General features: G+C 41.7%; 2 pseudogenes across 1 annotated transcript; one reads left to right on the top strand and one right to left on the bottom strand.

The window, feature by feature from the left end:
* Positions 1-639: 639 nt before the first annotated feature.
* LOC147427391 (uncharacterized) lies at positions 640-2,522 on the bottom strand (annotated as a pseudogene). The gene is made up of 4 exons (XR_015186029.1): positions 2,272-2,522; positions 1,912-1,997; positions 1,630-1,794; positions 640-1,539 (listed from the first exon to the last, which is right to left on the bottom strand). The product of XR_015186029.1 is annotated as an uncharacterized LOC147427391 (transcript).
* A 125-nt stretch (positions 2,523-2,647) lies between these two features.
* LOC147427390 (uncharacterized) lies at positions 2,648-25,037 on the top strand (annotated as a pseudogene).
* Positions 25,038-25,091: the final 54 nt, after the last annotated feature.

The following is a 25,091-nucleotide window of genomic DNA, read 5'->3' as shown; positions in this document are numbered from 1 at the left end:
AGGCTATGGAAATTTTCCATCACATAGCCGTCGAAGAGCGCAGCGAGGGCAACAAGATTGTATGAGACGGACTTGGGCTGTTTTGGCTTTGTTTGGGAGTTATGTTCAGTTGAAGACAGCTGAAAAATTGTGGACTTTTAAAAAAAAAAAAAAAAAAAAACAAACCTCTACGGATCGCTTCGCGATCACGTTTTTTTACCTTGTTCTCGCAGGTATATTGGCGCGCAAGTCGAGTCGACCGAACGCCAAAAATAGAAAAGCGGCTATTTTAAGAGGTCGCAAGCTTTTGGAGGAGAATAAAAGGACGGGTGGTGCGTTTTGGGGGGATTCACCATTCTCTCTTCGGCGAGTGCGAGTGCGAGTGCGAGTGTGAGTGAGACGCTGCATGCAAGCGAATTGAAGCTCGGGGGTGGTCGAGAGGTTCGAGCTCCGTACAACGGAGTGCGCCCATATATATATTCAATTGCTCCTCTGTTGTATCAAACACTATCAATACAAAGATTTCTTCCTCTGTTTTGCTGTCTATCTCTATTATTCGGTTCCCGTGACAGTGTGTGTGTGTGTGTGTGTGTGAGAGAGAGAGAGAGAGAGAGAGAGAGAGAGAGATGGTATGTATACAATATGGCTTGAACGTTGTGATTAACATAGTAGGATTAGTGTACATGAAAGGACTCGAGAGACAGACAACTTGCTCATCCCGTTGAAGAAAAATGTGAGCATACCATGGTATACATTCCTTATCTTTGTCTCATACCAACACCGGCCTCATCATCGAAATGACAATTGGACACAACCACATTTGACAACAATGGTCGTGGCATGGATTCTATGATCCCACCTCCTGAATCCAACATTTTTACTTTTTTCTTGTTAGACTTTTTTTTAGTAGACACTCCTATTCAATTTTAGATGTGCTGCCAGCTTTCTCCTCATCGCTACTGACATCATATTCGGTGGCCAATATATTGCCACCTGCTGTTGTCCATTTTCCTTCAATTTCTCCCTCTTTCTTTCTTTGCCCCCATTCATTGGCATCGTTGTAAGCTTCGTTGCTGTTGACCACTCAGCCCATGATGCGGAGCTCGCCATCGAGAAATTCTCTCCTTCCTCTCTCTTTATGGACTTTCTTTGCACATGTCCAATGGTCCCTAGTTCTTCAGGCAAGGCCATAGCTGATCTGGATGAAGGCAAATTAAGGTGAAGGACATCCTCATGCTCAACATTAATATCTCCAGGGCTGATTTGGTGATGACATCGCTGAAGACACTCGATGAGCTTGTACTTGCCACCGTTGCATGGTGGATTGAAAAGCATGGCTTTTGCAAAGTGGCAAGAGTAGAGCCAAATTCTGCACCACTTGACAATGGTGAAGAAGTTGTACTCACGTCTATTTGTTTTTCAACAAATGCAACTTTGCAAACAAATGCATGACTTTGCGGGCCTATTTCCACTTGTCTTTCATGAAGAAGAGCATTGAACATCAATGTTGCTTTCAATTTAGTGAAATTTATGACAGAAAACCCTTTATGGGCTCCTTTCCTGCAGTTTTGATACTTTTGATAATTAGGACTTCTATCAAAGGAAAATGTTAATCATTTTAGATTTTAGCAGTAAAATCATTATACTTACTTGCTCAATGGTATGTGGACATAATCGACTTCCACATCGCTACTCTGTACCCGCACAAGCAGATTCTGCATGAAATGGAATTTTGCAGCAAGTAGGCACTGGCCTCCCCCTTGCATCAAATTGTTCTCAGCACAAAATGAATCTAACTTAAGCAGGTCTTGTTGCCTGCATTAATTAGACTTAGAAAATTTCTTTCAAAAAGCTCGATAGGGATACATTGAGAAAAACATTCATAAACATATGCCTATTGAGTGCGTGTGAAGGGGTTAATCTAGTACACACCTCACAGATGCTGGAATCTTGTGGATGACCACAGTCGTCGGCAGCGGTTTTATGGCACTGTTGTCATTTAATGTTGCCGGCAAAGACTGACACATGCAACACCCAATCAATTAGATGGCATTAACGACCATATGTTAATTGAAAACGCACTAGAAAACCAGGTATAATAGAGTATAATTAACTAACTCCTGCTCATGAAGAATTTGATTAGCTCTAGTTATCTACATACCACCTGCTTAGCTTAGGTCATAGTTCATAAGATGCCCACCTGCATTAACACGGATCTAGTGCTAGAGGCACTAGCAGGCAGTATCATTAACGCACTTAATGAGTTTAGGTCATAGGTCATAAGCTGCATACCTGCATTATCGTATGCAGTGGCGGCTGCGGTGCTAGCAAGGAGTACACTGACATCTTCACGTTATTGTCGTTTCCATCCACTACTGGCACTTGCAAGGAGACTTCGCAGCCGCTTGCACCAGTGCGGCCCCAGCGCATGGAATTTGCACTATTCATGGTCATAACTGCTGCCGCACGATTCTGTGCCTGAATGCAGTTCCTGCTGCAATGTCTAAGAGACAGGGTTGCGCGCGCGCGCGCGCGAGAGAGAGAGAGAGAGAGAGAGAGGGGCGTATGTTTACTTGGTGATCCTTAATGGGCTTTTATACTCATTTGAGCCTAGAGCTGGCCACTTGGCATGATCTAGGCCCTTGCCCTATACCCGGATCATACGGCCATGACAAATAAAGCACGCTGCAACAATATTATCGATGCGAACGCAGGCTGCAGGAAGCCAGGGAATGAGGCAAGAGAGCGACAAGTTTGGAAACTCAAGGACAACAGGACAGCGAGCATTTCTTTCACAAGAATTCTCCTAATCATTCATCAAAGGCATGCAACTATATGCAACAAGGAAAACTAGCACACAATGGTTCTGCCCAACGAGACTTATACAAGACAGATGGGAGTTTCTTGAAAGTTCTGCTTTTGTGCAGGATGGGCATCTCGACAAACAAATTACTTGTATTTATGAATTGCAATGCCATGGTCTGTTGTCTCTAAGTGCAGGCACTTTTACTTGCATATCAAAGCTATGTGCCGGTAGAGGTGTAATGGACAAGGGACAACTCATACATGCTCAACTTCGCAAGAGCGGCTTGTTGGAACAGGATGTTGTTGTGGGTACTGTGTTGCTTGATATATAGGCTAGGTGTGGCGCGCTGAAAAAGCGTAAGAAGTATTTGCAAACTTGTTGTTCAGGATATTTTCACCTTGAATGTGCTTATTGGACATGGTCTTTGCTAGGAAGCATTTGAGTATATGAAGGAGATGGAAAACAAGGGTCTCTATCCAAATTTTGTTACTTTTGCTTGTACCTTGAAATCTTGTGGTATCAATGGGGTAGCAATAATAACGGGTCACGAACTGCATGCTCAGATTATTGAAGAGAATTTGTAAGGAAAAAGCATTCTTGTCTCCAATGCATAGATGGATATGTATGCTAATTGTAATGTACTTGGTAGTGCTCAAAAGGTGTTCCAGTATATGGAAATACGAGATGTGATTTTATGGAATACGCTTATGATAGCGTATACTCACTATGAGATGTGGAACAAGGCTATCATATGCTTTGAAAGATGTAGTTTGTAAGATGTTCTCCATACAAGGGCCAACAGATACATGCTAAGATTTTGAATGTTCGATTTTTAGAAAGAGACATTGTTACTGCCAACTCCTTGCTTGATATGTTTGCAAAGTGTGAAAGAAGCACGAGAGATATTCAACAGGCTTCCATTCAGGGATCCATGCAGTCTCTTGGAATTCACTGATTGCAAGATACACCCAACATAAGCTTTTTTATGACGCTCTTAGATGTTTTGATAGATGTCCAACATTGGTATGACACGAGATGTGTTCACTTTGTTTCCATATCCTGCATGCATTGATTGCAGGATACACACAACACAGGGCTAGGGCTGTTTTCAGCGAATGCAAATTGAGGGTCTTTGACCATATGCAATTACCTATACATACATGTTGAAGGCATGTAGCTCTACCCAAGATGTTGATACGGGCTTAAATATTTGCGAGTTGAAGTGTATGTCCAACTTCCACTACCTTACTCAGCTTATTTTTGCAAGTGCAACTAGTTATGGCAAGCATTATGCGGCTCAAAGTATAGCTCATGCAGATTCAACAACCCTGTTCCCTCGGCCATCCTTCAATGTTGATGGGAATGATATGCAGTAGGTCCCCATGCCTAATCCTCAAGATTCACACCAACTCGTTTTTGTGCATTTTTCTCGTGTAGCAACAAGCCGGGTAGAACTAGAAAGGAGTATCGGAGACCTTTCAAACCCTTGCTGTATTTCACAGAGCATCAAGCTGGAGGGTACTTTGGATGCTTGTCAAAGTGATGAACACTCTCAAAGATCATATATTTTGTGCAATCCACCCATGGTAGGGGTCTGTTCTAGTGCTACTGAAACCAAAGATATCAGATTTCAATTGATGTTCAGTTGGCCTAATCTGGAGTTGAATCACCAAAACTCATTGCCTTTGCAGCCCGTTCGTCACATTTTTTGTTGATGCTATCAGGTTGTTGGCGATGCAGACGACAGAGGCTGAAGAAATGGAAAGAGTAAACGTCAAAGTGGACATGAGGGAGAAAAGCTAGCGGCTTCAGTGCTAGCTGCTTGCACTTTTAGCAGAGAGTGTGAGGGTTTAGTGGTAGACAACTCAATGTTGGCAGAAAGGCATTCGAAAATATTTCCACTTATAGTGCAAGTCATGGTCTGATAAGCCATCGGCTTCAGTCGCACGCCTCGTCTAGCTTTGTTGATAGCCTATCTAAAAATTTAATGTCAAAATAATCTGACTTCTGAATCTTTTGGAGGGATCACACCTTGACAGCTTTCAAGTTGCATCTTTTGACTAGAGATATTAGTTTCTAATGGATGGCTGTTGCGCCCTCTCCAAGCGAAAAGTGGTTATTGGAGGCCCAAAATCGATGGATATTTACAGTTGTTTTTTGCTCATTACTGCTCAAAGCATGGGACTCATGGAAGTTCAGAAGCGGACTCTTAATGCAAGAAACAAATCTACTACTCTTGAAAGTGAGATCGTTGTCAAAGGCATCAACAGATCTTTTCCAATTGTTGGTGATGAGCTTGAGTATATCGTCTCTATGGCCACAAAAACACACTCATTACACCCTCACCTTCGAGCGGTGTTGAAGAGAATTGATACTTGATTGAAACCCCTTGGAAATACCATACCTCAAACGGACTAACAAATTCTGCGTCGTGTTGCCTTGAACTATAGGTTGATATGTCAAGAAGTATAACGTGGGGCATTTGCAAGTTCTAGTTGGTCATAACTTGCCACAATATTGCCTAGTAGACAGCTGAATGCAAGGTAGGATGGACCTCATAAATCCTAAATATGACATCCCCACTTTTTGGCTCTATTTTGAAGGTGAATGACATTGAGCGGAACGCCACCCGTACTAATGCCCATGAGCGTCACGTAATAGTAGTGATTATTGATGATCAGATTGACTATGGTGCCTTTTGCTATGGGGATGTCCACCTCAAGATTCCCATTATCATGTGCAGTTAGGAATCTTGATACATAATGCGGGTTAGTCAGTAAGGAGGCAAAGAAGACATTATTGCTGATCGAAGTAGCTTACAACACACAGAGAGAGAGAGAGAGAGAGAGAGAGAGAGAGAGGGAGAGAGAGAAGGTAACAGTGATCAAAGGACATAGAACACAAAGTTGCAAGGAGGACATTTATTCATAACACTGCACATTCCAATTGCAGAAGGACGGAATATATTCATAACACTGCACATACCAACTGCACAAGTGCAACTCCAGCTCGATAACACTGCAAGGTCCATTATCGGTATTCAATTTCCCATGCGCATGTGTTTTCTTGGCTGAGGGATCCACACATAAACGGTACGGGGCAACACACGGCTTCCGTTTCTTATAATTTTTTGGAGAGATATGCATTGCATACTTTGCACTTTCAATCTGTCGCATTTCATTGCAAGAGGATATGTTTAACTAGTCACATTGATTTTTTGTAGTTAGACTCAAATACTGGCCTGTAAATTAGACAATTAAAAAGCAGTAGTACAATATTGCAGGTTTGTAAAGCACCTCATTTATTGTTGCAGTTCATTCATGCTTTATCTTTTTTCTTGTTTTAGAATTTTTTGCATTATGCTTGACTGTAATCTTGTAGGTCTTGAGAACTTCATACTGACACCTGATATAGGAGAGACGAAGACATGTATAGTATGGCATCAATTATTAGACACCTAGTATAATATCAATTATATAGAGCTAAAGTAAAGATGCACAAGGTGAATTCACTACTGTGATACACCACATGCATTCACTACTTGTGTAGTCGGTACAATAATACATCACATGCATTGGCTAGCAACCGTATGCAAAGAGTTACGTGTGTACTTAACATGTGTAGATGTTGATCGATATCAAGCGTATAGTTCTAAAATTGAGATCCCAATAAACTGAAGCAAAGGAAGTTAATAAGCTAGAAGGCAAAGTGCAGCCAACTTGAAACTAGCTTATAGTCCATATGCTAGGTCATGGTTTGAATTACTACATTGTATAAAAATTGGAGCATGCAATGTGACATCTGTGCTCACAAGTCTAGAAATATGTCCCTCCTGTGCGGTGGCATACACCACTTATATAGTGATAAACAAGGTCGACAAACAAATGACCCACTATCCTCACTTATGTATTATTGTTGGGCGCTTTGTCATCGGAGCGACAACAACAAGACTTAGTAGCATTGCATCTACACGATAACAACCATTCCTTGAATAAATTGTACAATCAAACTGACATTACAAAATTTGAAATAAAGAAAAACACGAATAATATAAATGTCCTTCAGTAGTGGCTCGTAGACCCTAAGTTCAACTTGCTAGATTTGATCACAATTGGCATGCGCTGCATGATAAATTGAAAACATCGACTTGACAATCAGTGTGGCAAATAGTGCAACATGCATTGTCATGCCATAACACAAAACACAAAAGGTGAAGTTACATGTATCATTGTCCACATGCACTTTACTAGGAATAACTACAAAAGAATAAAGGCAAGACACACTTGACTTCCACCGTCAAAAACGCGAGTCGTAATCTATGCTACCAACCAGTTGATGAAAAAAATAAATTTGAAATACTTTTTGGCTGCAAGAATTTATATGTAGCACGTATACCAAAGAAAACATTCATCAGAAGACATAGTAGTACAACCTCGCTTTAATATAATCTCAACTGTAACCATCCCCATGATCTCTAATAATTGACGCACTTAACTTTGTCTCCTCTGATAAAAATTATAGCATTTTTAAAATGTATACCCATTTCACGCAGTGCCACCCTTGCCAAATTAGTCATGCTCTTGTTCCCTTCAACGCGAGATGATAAATGAAAATTTGCATATGTCTTGCTATATTCTATAGATGTTATATAGCAAGGCTCACCAAGAAAGACAAAGAAGAGGTGTCAGAAGAACAAATGCATGTAGGCGCAACAATATTATTCTTGTCCAGCCCTTCTTATATATGTCCATGCATTAGAATCATATATGTCCATGCATTAGAGGCTTTAAATTCTTTGTATATTGCTTAAAAGTACATTGCAACACAAAACAATTTTCCCCTTGATGATTTTGTTCTTGTTCTAATTGATGTTTATGATTTTTGTTTTAAATAGTAATAACTTAGAAAAAATAAAATAAGAGAAGGGTGAGCCAAAATGGAAACCCATGTAATACAAAGAGCTACGACCCGATAAACACAACACATTTGTTGTCATGTTCTCTTTCTACACCGTCTCCTCTATTCTCCTATCTTGCATAGAGTATGCGCAAAGCACTTTTCTACATGGTATTGAGGCGGTCCGGGGCGGGCAACAAGAGAGGTGACCTCTAAACACCCTTCAAGGCTCTCGTGCTACTCAATTGGGACTGGGGCGACCACAAACAAAAGAAATCACAACAAACCTAGAGCCAATGACAAGTGAAGGGGAGCCACCTACTTATAGAGAAAACTAGGACTTCAAAGAGGAGAATCCCTGAGCAATACGAGGGACAAGGAAGGGTGCACTAACACTAATATCAATGCTACAAATATACACACCAAACACCCACAGAGAGAGAGAGAGAGAGAGAGAGAGAGAGAGAGAGAGAGAGAGAGAGAGAGAGAGAGAGAGAGAGAGAGAGAGAGATTTGTGCAAGAATTAATCTCCAATTTAAATGATTGACGTGAATGCATAAACAACTTGGAGGAGAGTCAAGAGACACAATTAAGTTTGATGATGTTGCGATCTACACATTATCTTAGATTTATGGGAACCCTATCACTATACAACCCTCTTGTAACGTTTTCCCAGCAACAAAACAAACACAAGATCTCTTGAGTCACATACAAGAAATTACTAAAAAAGAATCTCAAAATGAAAACACGTCACCTTAAACCAAATGAGATGAACTTGCCAAGCGTGAATTGGACAGACTCAAGAGAGATTTGAACCGCGGTTACACCCAACTTATTGATTCAATTGCTGTGCAGGAGTAGAGACAACTTTGATTGGAAGTTAACAATCACTCACTCCCTTGCAATGCTACAACTAGCTCAAAGAAGCTTTCATATACACCACAAGTAATGGTGTATAGAGATCTTACTCTTTTTCCCTACAACTAAGATGGACAATGGTATGCTCAAAGCAGTGAGCAACAATGTAGAGATCCCTGCTTACAAAGAGGAATGGGCTCTATTTATAGGTTTTTGATAGCTTTGATTAGGATTAGACCTAATCAATTTTATTGTCAATACAAAAGATTATGAAATATTTTTATTTTTCAAAATGGGAGTTGGTGTTCCTTATCCCTTGAGTAACATGGATGTGGGATCAAGGGGAAGAATTATTGAGAGTCAAAGTATAGAGAGGTGAGTAACTTAGAGGTGCCTACTCTAGTAGATAGTAGAGGGTGCAATTTACAAGAAGGGTTAGTCATTAGTGTTAGTAGTTTGTAGTTAGTAGGATGGAGTAAAATTACATGGCATATGCACTCAAGGTGCATTTCATGATTTATACAATGATAAAATTTAGGAGAACGATGAGAATATAAACAATTTGATAGAAACCACAAGATGAAAAGGAAAATTTTCACCTTTCTGCTCCAGTGAATGAAGCGGTTGTAGAACTCTGTCGGTGTACTTCTTGTGACCATGGAAAAGTTGAATTTTCCATGATCAAACTCCTCCTTTTGTAGAGCTTGAGCTTGATTATTTTCTAATTTTTTCTTTTTTGTGACCGGATGAGGAGGTTATGATATTATGAATTTGATTCTAGAGAGAGAAATGGAGCTGTATGTGTGTAGAGATTGTAATTTTTGAGCTGTGGAGTAAGGGAGAGATGGAAATGGTAAAGAAGATAAAAGGAGACATGAAAGGTGCAGGTTTTGGTGATGGAGGAGGAGGGTGAGTGTGTGTGTGTGTGTGTGTATAGAAGTGTGAAGAGCAGTGAGAGAAGACTAGGGGTGACTTGTGAGAGAAAGTGGACAGACAGGGGTCCACCATAAAATTCATATCCCACCAATGGTAGCTCTAAAAGTATGCACAAAATTGAGTTGATTAATCAACTTTGGGCTATATTTTGTTTGTTGGTAATTTCTTTAAATTCCAAGCGGAGATAGGCACTAAAAATCCCACCGAAAAGCCTGCTTTTTATGCCTGCAAAAGTCTTTTAGTGGCCCCCTCATTTGTTGAATTTGCACAATGCATCCAAGAGTGAGCCCCTCCTTTTTCGTATCATGATACAAAGCATCCAAGTTATCTTTACACATGCATGGAGGAGGATTATTCGTGAATAAAGAGATATATACATGGTGGGACTAGCCTGTATGGAATATTCATTGATTTTAGCTCAACGAGCACACGATGTTAGAATAATGAGTACGTAATAAAAAAAATATGAAATAATTATGGATATAGAATAAGATATTGAGATCATAGGATATGATCCCTCTTTTGTAGTATTTTGGGTGAAAGAGGAAAAGTATGCAAGTAAATGAGAATTATATAATAAAAGTCACTAAGGGAGTAGGAGCCTATTTTTTTGGTTTTCACAAGGGTGAGGATAAAAATGAGGAGGTGATTGGTATAAAAGAGAAAAATATTTATGAGATTAGAGAGTGTACACATTGGCAAAAAAAGTATACTTATGGTTCAAGAGGATAAAAGAAGGCATACATAGCCTAATAAAACACACAACTAGGTATAAATATTTAAATAAAATACCAAAATAATTATAAAAAATCCCTATATTTAGGGCCTATATACAATAAAATATTTACACTCAAAGAGGCCATAATATACTTTTCTTTTTTATTCTATTTATTTTTTTGTCTCAACTAGCCTAGTGCCTAGCTAATTGAGGATTTTTAGGAGATATGGAGAAAGTCTCGTAACTCACACACGCCTATGTACAATGAAAGGCTGAGGATAACCACAGTGTTTGAGTGATTTGATAGGGTGAGGTAGCTCACTATGGAAATTTTGAATAGCCAAAAAACGGATATCATTAGCCCACTCAAATAGGGCTTTAGGCGATATCCGTTTACCTTCCTATAGTGATATTTACCATTCAAGTCCATAAGCTGAATAGTAACTTGAATTGAAATCCTTGTTGGATATGTATGGCCCTTGCCATCTAGTTTCAAACCAAGCATCAAAACGATTGTCAAGTCAACTATGATACCTTAGCTTCCCACTTTCCCAATCTTGCAAAGCTCCCATTTTCATTAGCCATGGTCTTCCTAAGATAAATGGATAGCCACTTCCCTTGGTCGACATAACATAAAAACTCAGAGCATTGTTAATGCCAAAGGCTTCCACAAATACATTTTTACAATTTGCTATGCGCCTAGCCTTGCTATTGTTTGCCATTTTCACTGGTTTTAGGTGTCTCATGGATGTGCATGTCTAGTCTTTGCATAAGTCCTTATGTCATGATGCAAATTTGTGCACCCCCATCCACTAGATCTTTCCTAACCAACCTTCCTTTGATGTAACAATCTAGCACATGTGTAATATCCTATTCATTTCAGCTTGTGCAATCTTTACAACAAGCACACTCTCTTGTACCTTTCTCCTAGTGCTAACTGTCTTTGTTAAATCCCTCCTAACTTGTGGGCATAATGCAAGAAATTGAGGCCATGAGATATTACGACCCTTACCTCTCATGTCTTCCAACAAGTTTTATGGATCCATACCATGTCCAAGGAGGAACTCTTGGAGGTTGATACAACGTCAACTCCTCTTGGATTCCTTGGTCTCCTTTGCCTTCTTCTCTTGACCTCCATGGTTACTTTGGGACATGACTCCTTATTTCTCCTAACCTTTTTCATGGCCATGCTTGATTCCATTTGCTTCCATGTCAACCTCATTTGAATTTGTCACCTCTACCACATGCACATTTGTACTGATAAATGTGAAAGTCCTTCCACTCCTCATGGAGGTGGTCTTGCTCCATTTGTCCTTTGTAGAAGCTGTGGTTGTTGGCTAGTTCCTTCACCTGCATTCATCACTGGGTAAGTCAAGTTAGGTCTCCGTGGATCCCCACGGGTCCAAGGACAACTATACATCCATGTCTAGACTCTATGCAATTCCAACATTGCAAAAGTCACCTAGGTCATGGCTCTTGCTCTTCTGCTTTCTTTGCTTGTCCCTTGGGTTCTACAACTTGTGCAAGGTGAATTGACAAGTTGCTAAAGGACTCATTTATCTTCTCAATCACCTTAGTTGTTACCTCAGGAATCTCTCTAGATGTTGATGCTTGTAATTTTTTCCTTAGGTATAGGAACCTCTATTGGTACATCTCCCCTTAGGCACTTGAGTTTTCTATACTTCTCAATAGTCCTAGTTTCAGCTGCATCGAAGGTAGCAAGTGCAGACGCCTCAAATTTTATCTTCAATGTGGGAAAGAGACCAACTATGCACAATCACCATGGTTAGCAACCTTTCTCACCCATACAACCCAAACATAGAAACTCTGTTTTATACATATAATAGTCATCTAAGTCTTTTTGTTTGTGAGAAAGGGTGTCTTGCCATAGCTTTTGGGTGTTTTGGGGGTCCAATTTTTTTTTCTTGAAATGATAAACAATTTCCTTCTTGTTTTTCTTCATATCCTGAGATAGAGATCTAGTCAAACCAAGTGCTAGCATCTCACTTCAAGAGGTACTTAATATTAGCAACGCTCAAATGTGAAAACCCACGGCGTCGCTAAGTTACAAGTAACTTAGCGACGCTCATAGCGACGCCTATAGCGATGCCGACAGGGGTAAAAAAATAACCGAGAGCATCCGAAAACTCAAGCAAGCAAAGGTAACCCGCGCTCTCCCTCTCTCTCTCTTTCTTCTCCACACACACACACACACACACACAGACACACAAGGAGAGGAAGAAGAGCCAGGTATGCTCCTTCCCTCTCCTCACTCTCATGTTCCCTTCCCCTCTTTCTCTCCCCCCCTCTCTCTCTCTCTCTCACACACACACACACACACACACACACACACACACACACACACACACACACACACACACACACACACATTGTGTTTTTGTGTGTGTGTGTGTGAGAGAGAGAGAGAGAGAGAGAGAGAGAGAGAGAGAGAGAGAGAGAGAGCACATGCATAAACAAAAAACGCACACACACATGCATAAACAAAGAATGCATACACACACATTGAGAGAGGAAAAGAAAGAGAGAGAGAGAGAGAGAGAGAGAGAGAGAGAGAGAGAGAGAGAGAGAGAGAGAGAGAGAGAGAAAAGACGAAGAAGAAGAGAGTCTTAACGTCGTAGGAAACTATCCGAAGAGACCTTAAAGATCTAGTCGACGAGGAGTTGAACTCAAGACCTGTTATTCAAGAGGGAAATGGCATAACCAATCTATCACACTTGGGTGATAGAAAGGTTATACCATTTTCCTCCTTTTATTGGCACACACACACACACCTACACACACACACACCTGAGAAGAAGAGAGTTTAATTTAACATTGTAGGAAACTAATTCAAGAGACCTTAAAGATCTAGCCGACGAGGAGTTGAACTCAAGACCTGTTATTCAAGAGGGAAATGGCATAACCAATCTACCACACTTGGGTGATAGAAAGGTTATACCATTTTTCTCTTTTTATTGGCACACACACACACCCACACACACATACACGAGAAGAAGAGAGTTTTTAATGCAATAGGAAACTAGATTAGGTTAGATGTAGACTTACGTTAGATTACATCTAGGTTTATTTAAGTTAGATTAGATTCGATTTAGGTCTATTTACGTTAGATTTAGATTTACGTTAAATTAAATTAGATTTAGGTTTATTTAGAGTTTAAGATTAAATTAGATCTAGATTTATGTTCAATGGACTAGCTTTTTTTAGATTTATGTTAGATTTTAGTGCATGTCAATGAAGGTGCGCTCATGATGGTAAGAATTGTATGAAAAACACTTGCTCATATGAAAAACAATGAAAAAGACTTCGTTTTCCTACATGAGAAAATTTCCCACACTCACAGCCTTGATAGTCCTTGCAGACCAGCAATTCCACCTGCATGTTCGACTGCTGTTACCATATAATAAGCCATCATGATCAGCCAATGGAAGAGAAAATTGAGCCTACACAGAAATTAGTGATGCAAGATGACGATTCCAAGGGTCACACACACACACACACACATACACACACACCACACATACCACACACACACACACACACACACACACACACACACACACACACACACACACACACACACACACACACACACACACACACACACACACACACACACACACACACACACACACACATACCACAACCCGTCAAATCTAGAGTAAGAAATAAGTGCTTTGAGCAGGCATTAGCAACATTGCAAGAATGGCGTACCTCCATGCTACAGACAAAGATCTACTGTGAAAAGATGTTAAGATGCTGTGAAATGCTACAACTAGAGAAGAGGCAAAAGGGTTTTTTCCACTACATGCACTATTATGTAGTCGTGCGTGTGTAGATTTCTTGTACCCACAAATATAGGCATTGACCAATAAAGACAAGATTATAACCTGGTGGTGATCTCCATGCACCTCTAGACCGAGGTGTGCGGGGATTGGACATGACTAGAGAATGTGAGGTAGTTTACAGCGTGAACAAAGAGAGAGAGAGAGAGAGAGAGAGAGAGAGAGAGAGAGAGAGAGAGAGAGAGAGAGAGAGAGAGAGCGAGAGAGAGAGAGAGAGAGAGAGAGAGAGAGAGAGAGAGAGAGATAAAAGAAGAAGAATGCCTGTTGGAGTTAGGGTTGCAAAGAAACACACACAGCTTGGAGAAGACGAAGGAAGCTCAAGGCACACAATAGAGAGTGTATTACTTAGTGTGCAATGGAAAGATAGATAGCCCTAGAGTGATGGGCGTATATACAATGCACGGGGGAAAAAACCTCCTAAAGAGGGAAAAAATGCCCCGGTGGTCCTAGTGTGTTCACACACATCACTACCACATGTATATGGTAACAAATCCCCCCTGGAGTGATGCGGTGAATGAGAGCTGGCACATGAGTAAAGGGAAGTGCCATGCCCTGAGGACATGATCAGTCCACAAAGGGGAGTAAGCCCAAAGCTTTGCGGAAAGCTTCAAGCTTCTCATGAGACAATGCCTTTGTGAAAAGATTTTCAAGGTTGTCTTGTGTTGGCACATAAGCCAAGCTGATCTCTCCTGCTGAGAGCCTCTCCCTGACATAGTGGTAATGCACCTCAATGTGCTTTGTACTAGCATGAAAAACTGGGTTCCTCGCAACTGCCAATGCGCTCTGACTGTCAGTGTAGATAGTGTTGGCGTCTGAGCCATGCACACTCAACCGTAGCTGTGAAGACTGCCCTGTACTCTGCCTCACAACTCGAAGTGGCCACAGTAGGTTGCTTCTTGCTCAACCATGATATACATGAACTGCCAAGCATGTAACAAAAACCACTTGTGGACAATCGCGTGTCAAAACAACCAGCCCCAAATCTTTCATTTTTAAAGGAGCATTCAAATCAGCCTTAAATTCAGCAATATGTCTCTCATTTGGTCCAGTGATCAGTAAATCATCGCCATAAAGAACCACAATGAGAAGTACATTACCCTCACGCTTTACATAAAATGTGCTTTCTGTTGGACTGTTACGAAAGCCTTGCTTAACCAAATGAGTGTCAGATTTCTCATACCAAGCACGAGGAAATTGATTCAACCCATACAAAGCCTTGTTACATTTGCACACTTTGTCCTCTTGTCCTTTTATGACAAAACTGCGAGACTGCGTTACATAAACTTCCTCAAATATGTCACCATTCAAGAAAGCAGTAACAATGTCTGATTGATGTACATCTCAACCAAAATGAGCTACCAATGCACATAGAAAACGCACAGTTGTCATACGACAAGTGGGAGAAAAATTGTCTTCATAATCTATGCCTTTTTGCTGTGCATAACCCTTTGCAACAAGTCGAGCCTTATGGCGATCAATCTCACCATCCGGCTTGCGTTTCAACTTGTAAACCCACTTCGTACCAATGGCCTTTTTGCCAGGAGGCAAATCACATAAAGTCCACCTGTCATTTTCTATGAGTGCATCATATTCTGATTGCATGGCAGCCATCCAATTTTTTGAATTCTGTGCTTCATCAAAAGACAACGGCTCCTCAACATCATGTAAGCTAGACACAGCCAAAGCATAACAATCTGATCCATAACATGCATGGCGAGAGCCTGAACGAGTATGACTAGACAAAGGTGCATCCAATTTACTGTCACGCAAAGTGTGCACAAGCCATTTTGGCATACCTCTAGCCTGCTCATTTTCAGCCCTTTCCTCATCAAGTACATCATGTACATCTGCATGAGTAATAGGCTGATCTAGAACATTTTCAGAAACCCCCATAGGCTGTACATTTGCCTCATTGGAACTTACCTTCGTATTTCCCCCACTGAAAGGAGGCAACAAAGTGTCATAAACGTCCTGTGAGCTTACATTACTGTCTCTAGTACATGACAGCAAGGGATGAATAGAATCTTCCACAAACACTATATCCCGAGAAACCAGAATACATGTTGTTTGCGGATGATACAACCTGTAACCTTTGCTTTCAACACTATAACCAACAAAAATACATTTGATAGCCTTATCATCCAATTTTCTGCGCTGCATTGTGGCACCAAAGCATATGCCAAACAGCCAAAAACACGCATGCTGTCAATAGAAGGCTTTCTATCATGCCATGCTTCATATGGAGTAATAGACTGAAAAGCTTTTGTAGGACAATTGTTAGGTACATAAGTGGCACACATGATGGCCTCAAGCCAAAAAGAATGTGGCAAATCTTGACTTTTGACCATACATCGTGCCATTTCCGTCAGTGACCTGTTTTTCCTCTCAGCAACACCATTTTGCTGAGGTGTATAAGGCACTGTACATTGGTGTTTTATCCCACAAATAGCCAGAAATGCATTAAATTCATGAGACATATACTCCCCCCCTCGATCGGAACAGAGGGTGCCCATAGTACATTTTGAGACATTTTCAACGATAGCCCGAAATTGTTTGCAGCACATAAAAACTTCGGAATTCTCTTTAAGAGGAAATACCCATGCATGCCTAGAGTAATCATCAATGAAAGGCACGAAGTACAGATAATTGCCCAAGGACGGAGTTTGCATGGGCCCACAAACATCACTATGCACAAGCTGCAACCTGCATGTGGCCCGAATTGAACAATCCTTTGGAAACTTAGGATGCTGCATCTTACCCAAAATACAGCCTTCACAAACAGGTTTGACAGGTGCTTCAAGAGGCGGCAAAGAAGCAACCATATCAGATTTCTGCAAACGCAGCAAATTGGCAAAATTTAGATGACCAAAACGTGCATGCCAAAGTTTTGCATCTGAAATAGCCCTTGAATCTGAAACAACATTTGCAAAATTTTGTCCACACTTGTCATACAAAGTGAGCTTATACAGCCCACGGCACAAAAGGCCAGATGCAACAATTTCATCACCAAAACTGAGATCATGAACTGTACATCTGTCATCCACAAATTTGACTACAAGTCCAAGTCTAACAAGTGCGGATACAGACAAGAGATTCTTCTTGATCCCAGGTACATAAAGTGCATCAACAAGTGTGAAAGAACTGCCATTAGCAACAGTAAGCACAATCTTTCCAACTCCCTGAACTGGATAAGAGGCATTGTTGGCACAAGTGACAGAATTCCCATGAGGGACAGACTCGAGAGAGGTAAACAATTCACGATGTGAGGTAATGTGCTTTGTAGCACCACTATCAAAATACCACACATGTGAATCTACAGCAACTGACAAGCATGCATCATGGACATCAGGATTGTAAGTGCACTCTGCACTAAAAGCCCATTGTGCATCAACATCAACATTATAGTCTCCTTTTACAGAAGACTCAACAATGGCTGCATTTGTAGTGAAACCAGCATTTGCAGTGGAACCACCCTCTTTCTTCTTAGCCTCTTTGGCCTTCAACTTAGGACACGACTTGATCAAGTGATCATTAGCTTTACAATAATGGCAACACATCTTCTTTTTGCCCTTATCACTAGATTTCCAGAAGAATTGCTGCCAACAGAAGCATTAGGAAGAGAATTTTGCCACTCGCAGCAGAACCATAAGAAGTGGCTGCATTGCTGTTACCACCCTTTCTTTGAGAAGCAATAAAAGCTTGTTCAACTACATGCTGCCTAGTCCTGTTTTTTCTAGAAAGTGACTCTTGCAACAGCAATGTGCATAATGCATCAAACTTGACAACTTCTGGATGTCCTTGGGTCATAAGTCTCCAAGTACTAGCAAAAGTCTGGTAAGAATCTGGTAAGGCATCAAGAACAGTCTGCACAAGTGAACTGTCTGAAATGACTTCACCTGCAGAAATAAGTTTCTCATTGATATCCTTGACACTAGCAAGGAAAGTGTCCATATCATCTTCCTCATGCATAATCTTTGACTCCAGCTCTTTACGCAGCAAAGCAATTTTAGCCTCATTTGACTTGCATAAAGACCTGCTAGAATATCCCAAGCCTATTTTGCAGATTTTGTTGAACGGATGTGAGGAACAATGGTGCACTTCACAAACAACGCAATCAATGCATGAGCTGCGCATGCTTAATATCCCAACGAGCTTGTTCTTCTGTAGGCAAAACAACTCTAACAGCAGCAATCCTTGCGGCAAGATCTGCAACATCCTCAACATCGCCTACATCCTCAGAACCTGGACGTACATCAATGCCGTGCACAGTGTTCCAGATGCCTTTTGACACAAGAACATGTTGCATCATATAAGCCCACATAGGGTAGTTGTCCCCATCCAGCCTGTCCTCAGCAGCAAACATCTTGAACACATGTGTGTTGTTGTTGTCAGCCATGGTTAATGCTGCACCTGATGTGGAAACTGCCGGAAAATAGGAGAAACGGAGCGGGAACAACACGTGCTATATAGCACAAACCGTAGAAGACTGTAAGGCACCTGTTATGCAGAAAAAAACACTGACATAAATTCTGCACAAAATGACGAAATTGCATGTGCACACCTGCCTGTAGTGGAAACAGAGGCCGAAATGAGCCCAAATCGAAAATTTGAGCAGACTATGCTCTATGAGCTACCCCGAAGTATTTTTCGACCTAAGAATGCTCGCCAAAGCTCATTGAAATCGGAGAAAGTGAGCAGGTGTGTGCTGGAGCAGCTTGCGACTAAGCCCGGGAGGACGCAACCTGCTCTAATACCAATTGTTGGAATTAGGGTTGCAGAGAAACACACACAGCTTGGAGAAGACGAAGGAAGCTCAAGACACACAATCGAGAGTGTATTACTTAGTGTGAAATGGAAAGATAGATATCCGTAGAGTGATGGGCGTATATACAATGCACGAGGGAAAAAACCTCCTAAAGAGGGAAAAAATGCCCCGGCGGCACTAGTGTGTTCACACACATCACTACCACATGTATACGGTAACAATGCCAATAGAATATTAAATTTATTCTCCAGGTTATAAGGTTTTTACCCTCATTATGAGTAGTGACGAGGATGTGGGGCCGTCCAACCGAAACACCTATCTCTCAATGAGGATCTTATGTCCTTGTAATCAATGCAAGCATGTTGTGCAACGGACAAGACGCGTTTCTTTGCAACACGTTGACGGATTTGGCAAGTTTGATCCATCTATTATAGATCGAGTTGTTGCCAACTATAACTCGTCGGACTCCGATGCTGTCCAACAGGAAGTAATCTTGCAACCCAATAGACGTGTTCGTAGGTGCTTTGGTCAAGCAATATATGTGAGGCTACAAGATGTAGCCTCTGACAACTCGGGGGATGATGATGCAGACCACATTTCCAATGAGGCAATGTTTGAGCCCGAGATCAATGAAATGATCGAGACGATCATGGATTCAGAAAGGCTTATCTATGATGATATGAAAAGTGAAGCGGATATGTCATTGTATAATGGAGCACGTGTGTATAGATTGAAGGCGCTCCTGGTTCTTCTCAACATGCAGGCAAAGTTTGGATGGAGTGAAACTAGCGTCACAACTATTTTCAAGTGATCTATTACAATTAGTTTACTTTAATAAAAAACTCTAGATGTATAATGATTTGATAGATTTTTACACAATTGTATCGTATTTTTTTCATTGTGTAGATTGCTCAAAGAGCACATACTGTCAGCTGCGATAATGTGATGCCAGATTCCCGAGAGGAAGCAAGAAAGATTTTGCAAAGCTTGGGGATGGATTACAATTCAATCCACTCTTGTCCTAACGAGTGCATTCTTTTCAGAGGGGGAATACATAGACATGGAGAAGTTTTGAAATGTGATTCCGAGAGATATCGAGTAGATCTCCACGGAACAAAAATTCCTCAAAAAGTTTTGCGACATTTTCCTTTGCTTCCTCGCATCAAGAATTTCTTTGAATGTAAGTCCATGGCTGCCCTAGCATCATTGCATGAGGAGAATAAATCTTCGGATGGTGTGCTACGGATTCCTGCAGATTGCGCAGCTTGGAAACATATAGATGAAACATGGTTGGATTTTGCCAGGGAAGCTCGATTTTTTCTCTTAGGCCTGGCTATGGATGGCATAAATCCATTCGTTCAAAGATCAACATCTTACAGTGTATGGCCCATTGTCATCGTCAACTACAACATTCCCCCGTGGTTGACTACGAAGAAGGGGCACCTATGGCTAAGCTTGATTGTGCCGGGGCAATATAAAGTGAAGAATATGGATGTGTATCTTTGTCCACTATTGGAAGAGCTACAACAGGTGTGGATTGGCATAGAAGTGGTGGATATGAGACGACACACAGGTCGACGGAATGCTTTGATCAAAGGAATTCTAATGTGGACCATGCATGACTATCCCGGACTAACAAAATGCTCAGGTGATTTACACTCCTCACTCAAACACTGTAAATCCTGGTTTTTCTCAGGCTTATCTATTATCATGTGTATACATGCAGGGCTTCAAACAAGTGGATACACAGCATGTGTCACATGTGGATCTAGACTGAATGGACGTAGGGATCCCTCAGTGAAGAAGCAAATCTACGAAGGTCATCAAGAGTATCTTCCAAAGAATCATGTGTTACGTGACAGATTTTTGGAAAGACAGCCACCGAGTATGTCTGCACAAGAATGGTTAAAGAAGATGGAGATGTGTGATGATGGTTTTCCACTAGGGATGAAGAGACTATCTCTATGGTACAAGTTACCATACTAGCCTCGACTCATGATCAATCACTTGCTCGATACAATGCACACATTCAAGAATGTGGGTAATCTACTATGGGACCATCTGACCAGCAAGAAATATACTTTGGGAGCCAGGGTTGACCTTAGAAATGTGGATCGTATGGAGAAATATTGGCCAAAAACAGCGTCTGATGGATCAATAAAACTCCCAAAAGCACCATGGATTTTCATAGGAGCCCAAGAATGCAAAGTAAAAGAGACCATTCGATCTTTGCAGACCCCCACTGGCGTAATGCACTCGCTCCAAACGTGTTTTACTAAAGAAGGAAAGCTTACTGGTTTAAAGTCACACGACTGGCATAAAATGTGTCAGGTATGTTCATAGTGGAATATATCATAGTGGGAATTGTGTAACAAATTTGTGTGTGGAATTTAATATCATTGTCGCACGTGTTTCTCAGTTTATTTTACCGGTGGCCATTGAGGGATGTTTGTCTCTTGACGTCCGTAACATAATCTACAAACTTGCGAAGTTGGTGCAATGGATCTCACAAAAGGAGATCAATGTAGACTCCATATCATTTGCCAAACTAAACATTGCGGAGGTTGTGTACATGTTTGAGAAACACTTTCCTACTACCATGTTAACCATTCAGGTGCATCTTCTTGTTTACATAGTTGATGAGGTGAAAATAGTTGGCACAGTACATTCCAGATGGATGTTCTTTTTAGAACGTTTCATAAAAATGCTCAAGGGATAAGTGCGTTAGAAGGCACGTTCAGAGGGTAGCATGGCAGAAGGTTGGCTGGTATCAGAGTCCCTAGTGTACATTGGAGAGTGGCTAGACGGATTTGATAAAGGTCGGGACATACTATGGCGAACCATAGATGATGAGCACATATCTGGGATTGTCATGTGCAATCTCGGTGTTGAGAAGAAGATAACGGAAGATCTAGAGGCTAAAATCAACCGATCTTGCATGCTTCACAATCTAGTGATGCAAAAGTGGATTTCACAATGTGAGGATGCAAAGCAAGAGCAACAAAGGTACGAATCGAGTGGAGACGGGGAAGACGACCACTAATGCACTATCTGACGGGTCTGGAGAGCCTACCAACATTCATGAGCTTAAGATGGTTGCACAACCAATTGAAAAGCGCACAAGAGCGCGGTGAAGAAGTGACCGAGGAGGAGTGGGAGTAATCTCGCGGTTATGCGACCAAGGTAAGTTTGCAATGTGCGACTAGTGACTTTCTAGATGTTTGAATGGCCACTCATAATATTTGTTCGTTGTAGTATAAGTCATACACAGTAGCATGGTGTAAAGGTCGACATTTTAGGGTGGAATGGATCGACAAAAAGCATTTTACTCAAGATTGTGGAATCATGGAAAAATTTGAATAGTCTAGTCGACGACGGTCCTCTGATGCGGATCATGTGGTGGCGGAACTCACTTACTTCGGCATGCTACAAGAGATTTTGAGGATCGATTATAGAGTATTTTTTGTTGACTTGTTTGATGCGCAATGGTTCAAGATAATCATGGAGGGTCGCAACGCTACTGTGCGTAGAGGAGAGTCTGGTTTTCTTGAGGTGGATTCAACTAATAAACGGATTGACCTAAGAGACACTTTCATACTACCCGAGCATTGTGAACAAGTAAGTATGTAAATAATTTACATCCCATTTTAGAAGTTATGTGCTTGGAAGCTCTCATGTAAGTTATGTGGCTGTGACAAGTGATATTTCATCCTACAAAGTCTGCATCAAACTGATGGTATGTCATAGAGGTCGCCCCTCGTAGTGCACGCACGTATGAAGGCTACCATGTGCCAATCACAACGGCATCATTGGAGGAGATCGGAGAAGATGCTTAGTCAGAAGCCGCTGAGGTGGTGCCAGATGAGCATCAAGCTGCTATCTCTATGGGGTGCATGCAGAGGATCTAAAAAATGAAACGGAGGACATCTGTTTAAACGGAGAGCTCTATATAGATATACGAAGTTATGCTGAGCTTTGCGAGGATGAGAGAGAGACCTCTTAAATCCATAAATATTGTATTTGAACAATTTTGCTCCGTTTTATAATGTATTTTGTACACGTGGCTTTTTGTCCATTCATGTCTATATGCGTCATTGCGCCATTGTATTTAATGGTCTTTGCGTCCACTCCAAGTACGTATGCTCTAGGTATGTTCTCACAAGTAGGGTCGACGAGCACTGCGCTCCGAGTGCAATGGAGACTGAAGCTGCAATCGCGAAGGGAGTGATCTGTCTCTGCTCATAGATGCTTCTCGTCCCACCGCTAGATCTAATTGATTGGGTGAAAGAGACGCTAAGAAGCACTACTACTGCTTCTTAGCGTCTCTTTTACCCGATCAACTAGATTTAGTGGTGGGGCAAGCAACATCTATGAGCAGAAACGAACTTCCTTCACGATTGCAGCTTCAGTCTCCATCGCACTCAAAAATTCAATAAAATATCTCAACATAGGAATCCCTCCCTCTTTATGAGTCCAGGTACGTATGCTCTAAGTATGTTCTCACAAGCAGAGACGACGAGCTCCGAGTGGGATGGAGACTAAGCTGCAATGGAGAAGCTGGTTTGCTCAATATAGATGCTTCTCGTCCCACCACTAGATCTAGCTGATCGAGTGAAAGAGACACTAAGAAGCACTACTACTGCTTCTCAGCGTCTCTTTTACCCGATCAATTAGATTTAGTGGTGGAGCAAGCAACTTCTATGAGCAGACCTTCGTGATGCAGCTTCAGTCTCCATCGCACCCGAAGCGTAGTGCTTTTACAAATTCACAAAAATTCAACGAAATCTCTCTACATAGGAATCCCTCCCCCTTTATGAGTCCCCTCTCTCGATCTCTCTCTCTATCTACTTGTCCATGTTTTCTTCTATTAAGTTTAAATGTTCGTGTGTTTAATGCAGGTATGGATGATGAGTAGTTTCTTTAATCTTTGTCACCCGAGCAGAGACATTGGTACGTGGAGTGTCATCGCTCTGGCGCACCATTGCGCATTCGTAATCCGGCCGCATCTCCCTCAGTTTCGAATCATTCAGCATGCTCCGAAGCTTTGGTGTCGACGAGACGATCTTCACACTTGTCTAGGCACCGGCACTGTAGTGATGGCGGTGGCGGTTGTTGTGGGAATGCCACCGCCAATGCTTCGACACCGCCTCGTGTTCGATGAGGCTCTTTACCCTCCTCTTCTTTGCCTGCCCCGACACCATCTATTGCATCACCATCAACACCAGGTTTTGCACGGCTGACAGCCATTCCTAGCGACTACACACCACTAGCTACTCCTCCAGGAGTCACTCCAGTGGACACTCCTCGCTTCAGGGCCCAGACTCTAGTGGAGACACCTGACGTCCGTACCCCTGTTTGACACGCTGCTAGAGACCCGTGCTGGGACACCCAGGTTCACGCGTCACCGGCGAGAGGGCTTGCCTTACTCCGTCGACTTCAGCGGCGGCATAATCTTGGATGATGAAGGCAAGAAGGTGATTTTGTGCATGCGTGGTCTTTGCTCTCAGGTGTTTAGACACTACATACTAAACACCTGGAGTGAAGTACCGAGTGATTTAAAAGACAGAGTCATCAGCATGCTTCATGAAGAGTTTCTTGTTCCAACGCGGGATGACCACTTCAATGAAGACTTGATGAAGGTTCGAATGCGCAAATACTACAAGCACAAGCATTCCGAAGTGCAAAAATCAATCAAGCATGGGTGGAACAGACCAGATTGGCTGGCCAAAGAAGATTGGAAGAATGCAAAGAAAGCAGTGAGTGAGAATCCCAACAAGTGGAAGCAATAAAAGGAGGCAGCCAGAGCGCGAGTAGAGGCAGGGAGCTCGCACCACTTGGGGAGCGAGGGGTGGGCATCATTTGAGGCCGATTTTGTAAGTGTTTTTGCACTGCTCTTTATGTTTGATAGTTTAGGGTTTAGGGGTTTTTAAATTCTAACATAATGGATTCTTTGTATCTTTTAACAGTGGTCAATGACAAGACGTGACCCCACATTGTACGAGCGCGAGTAAGCAGGCAGGAAGGGATTAAACGCCCTGATGGACATTCTGAGTTCTCGCGGCGGCATGGTTAGCATTAGGGTCTACTCTTTTCTATTTTTTGTATTGTTTTATAAACGTCGCTATATGTTTATACTTACAGAAAGCTGTCTTATTGTTTTTTTTTTTGCAGAATCCGACAGATACGCCGCTTGGACGCGATGAGACATCTGATTAGACGATGTCAGTCTAGCCGTAGCTAGATAGCATTAGTTTCTTTTTGTCATAGCAT

The sequence above is a fragment of the Adiantum capillus-veneris genome, chromosome 23 (assembly GCF_014529385.1).
Source record: "Adiantum capillus-veneris isolate H3 chromosome 23, ASM1452938v2, whole genome shotgun sequence".
In the NCBI taxonomy this organism is placed as follows: domain Eukaryota; kingdom Viridiplantae; phylum Streptophyta; class Polypodiopsida; order Polypodiales; family Pteridaceae; genus Adiantum; species Adiantum capillus-veneris.
This window is presented reverse-complemented; position numbering and strand designations above follow the sequence as displayed.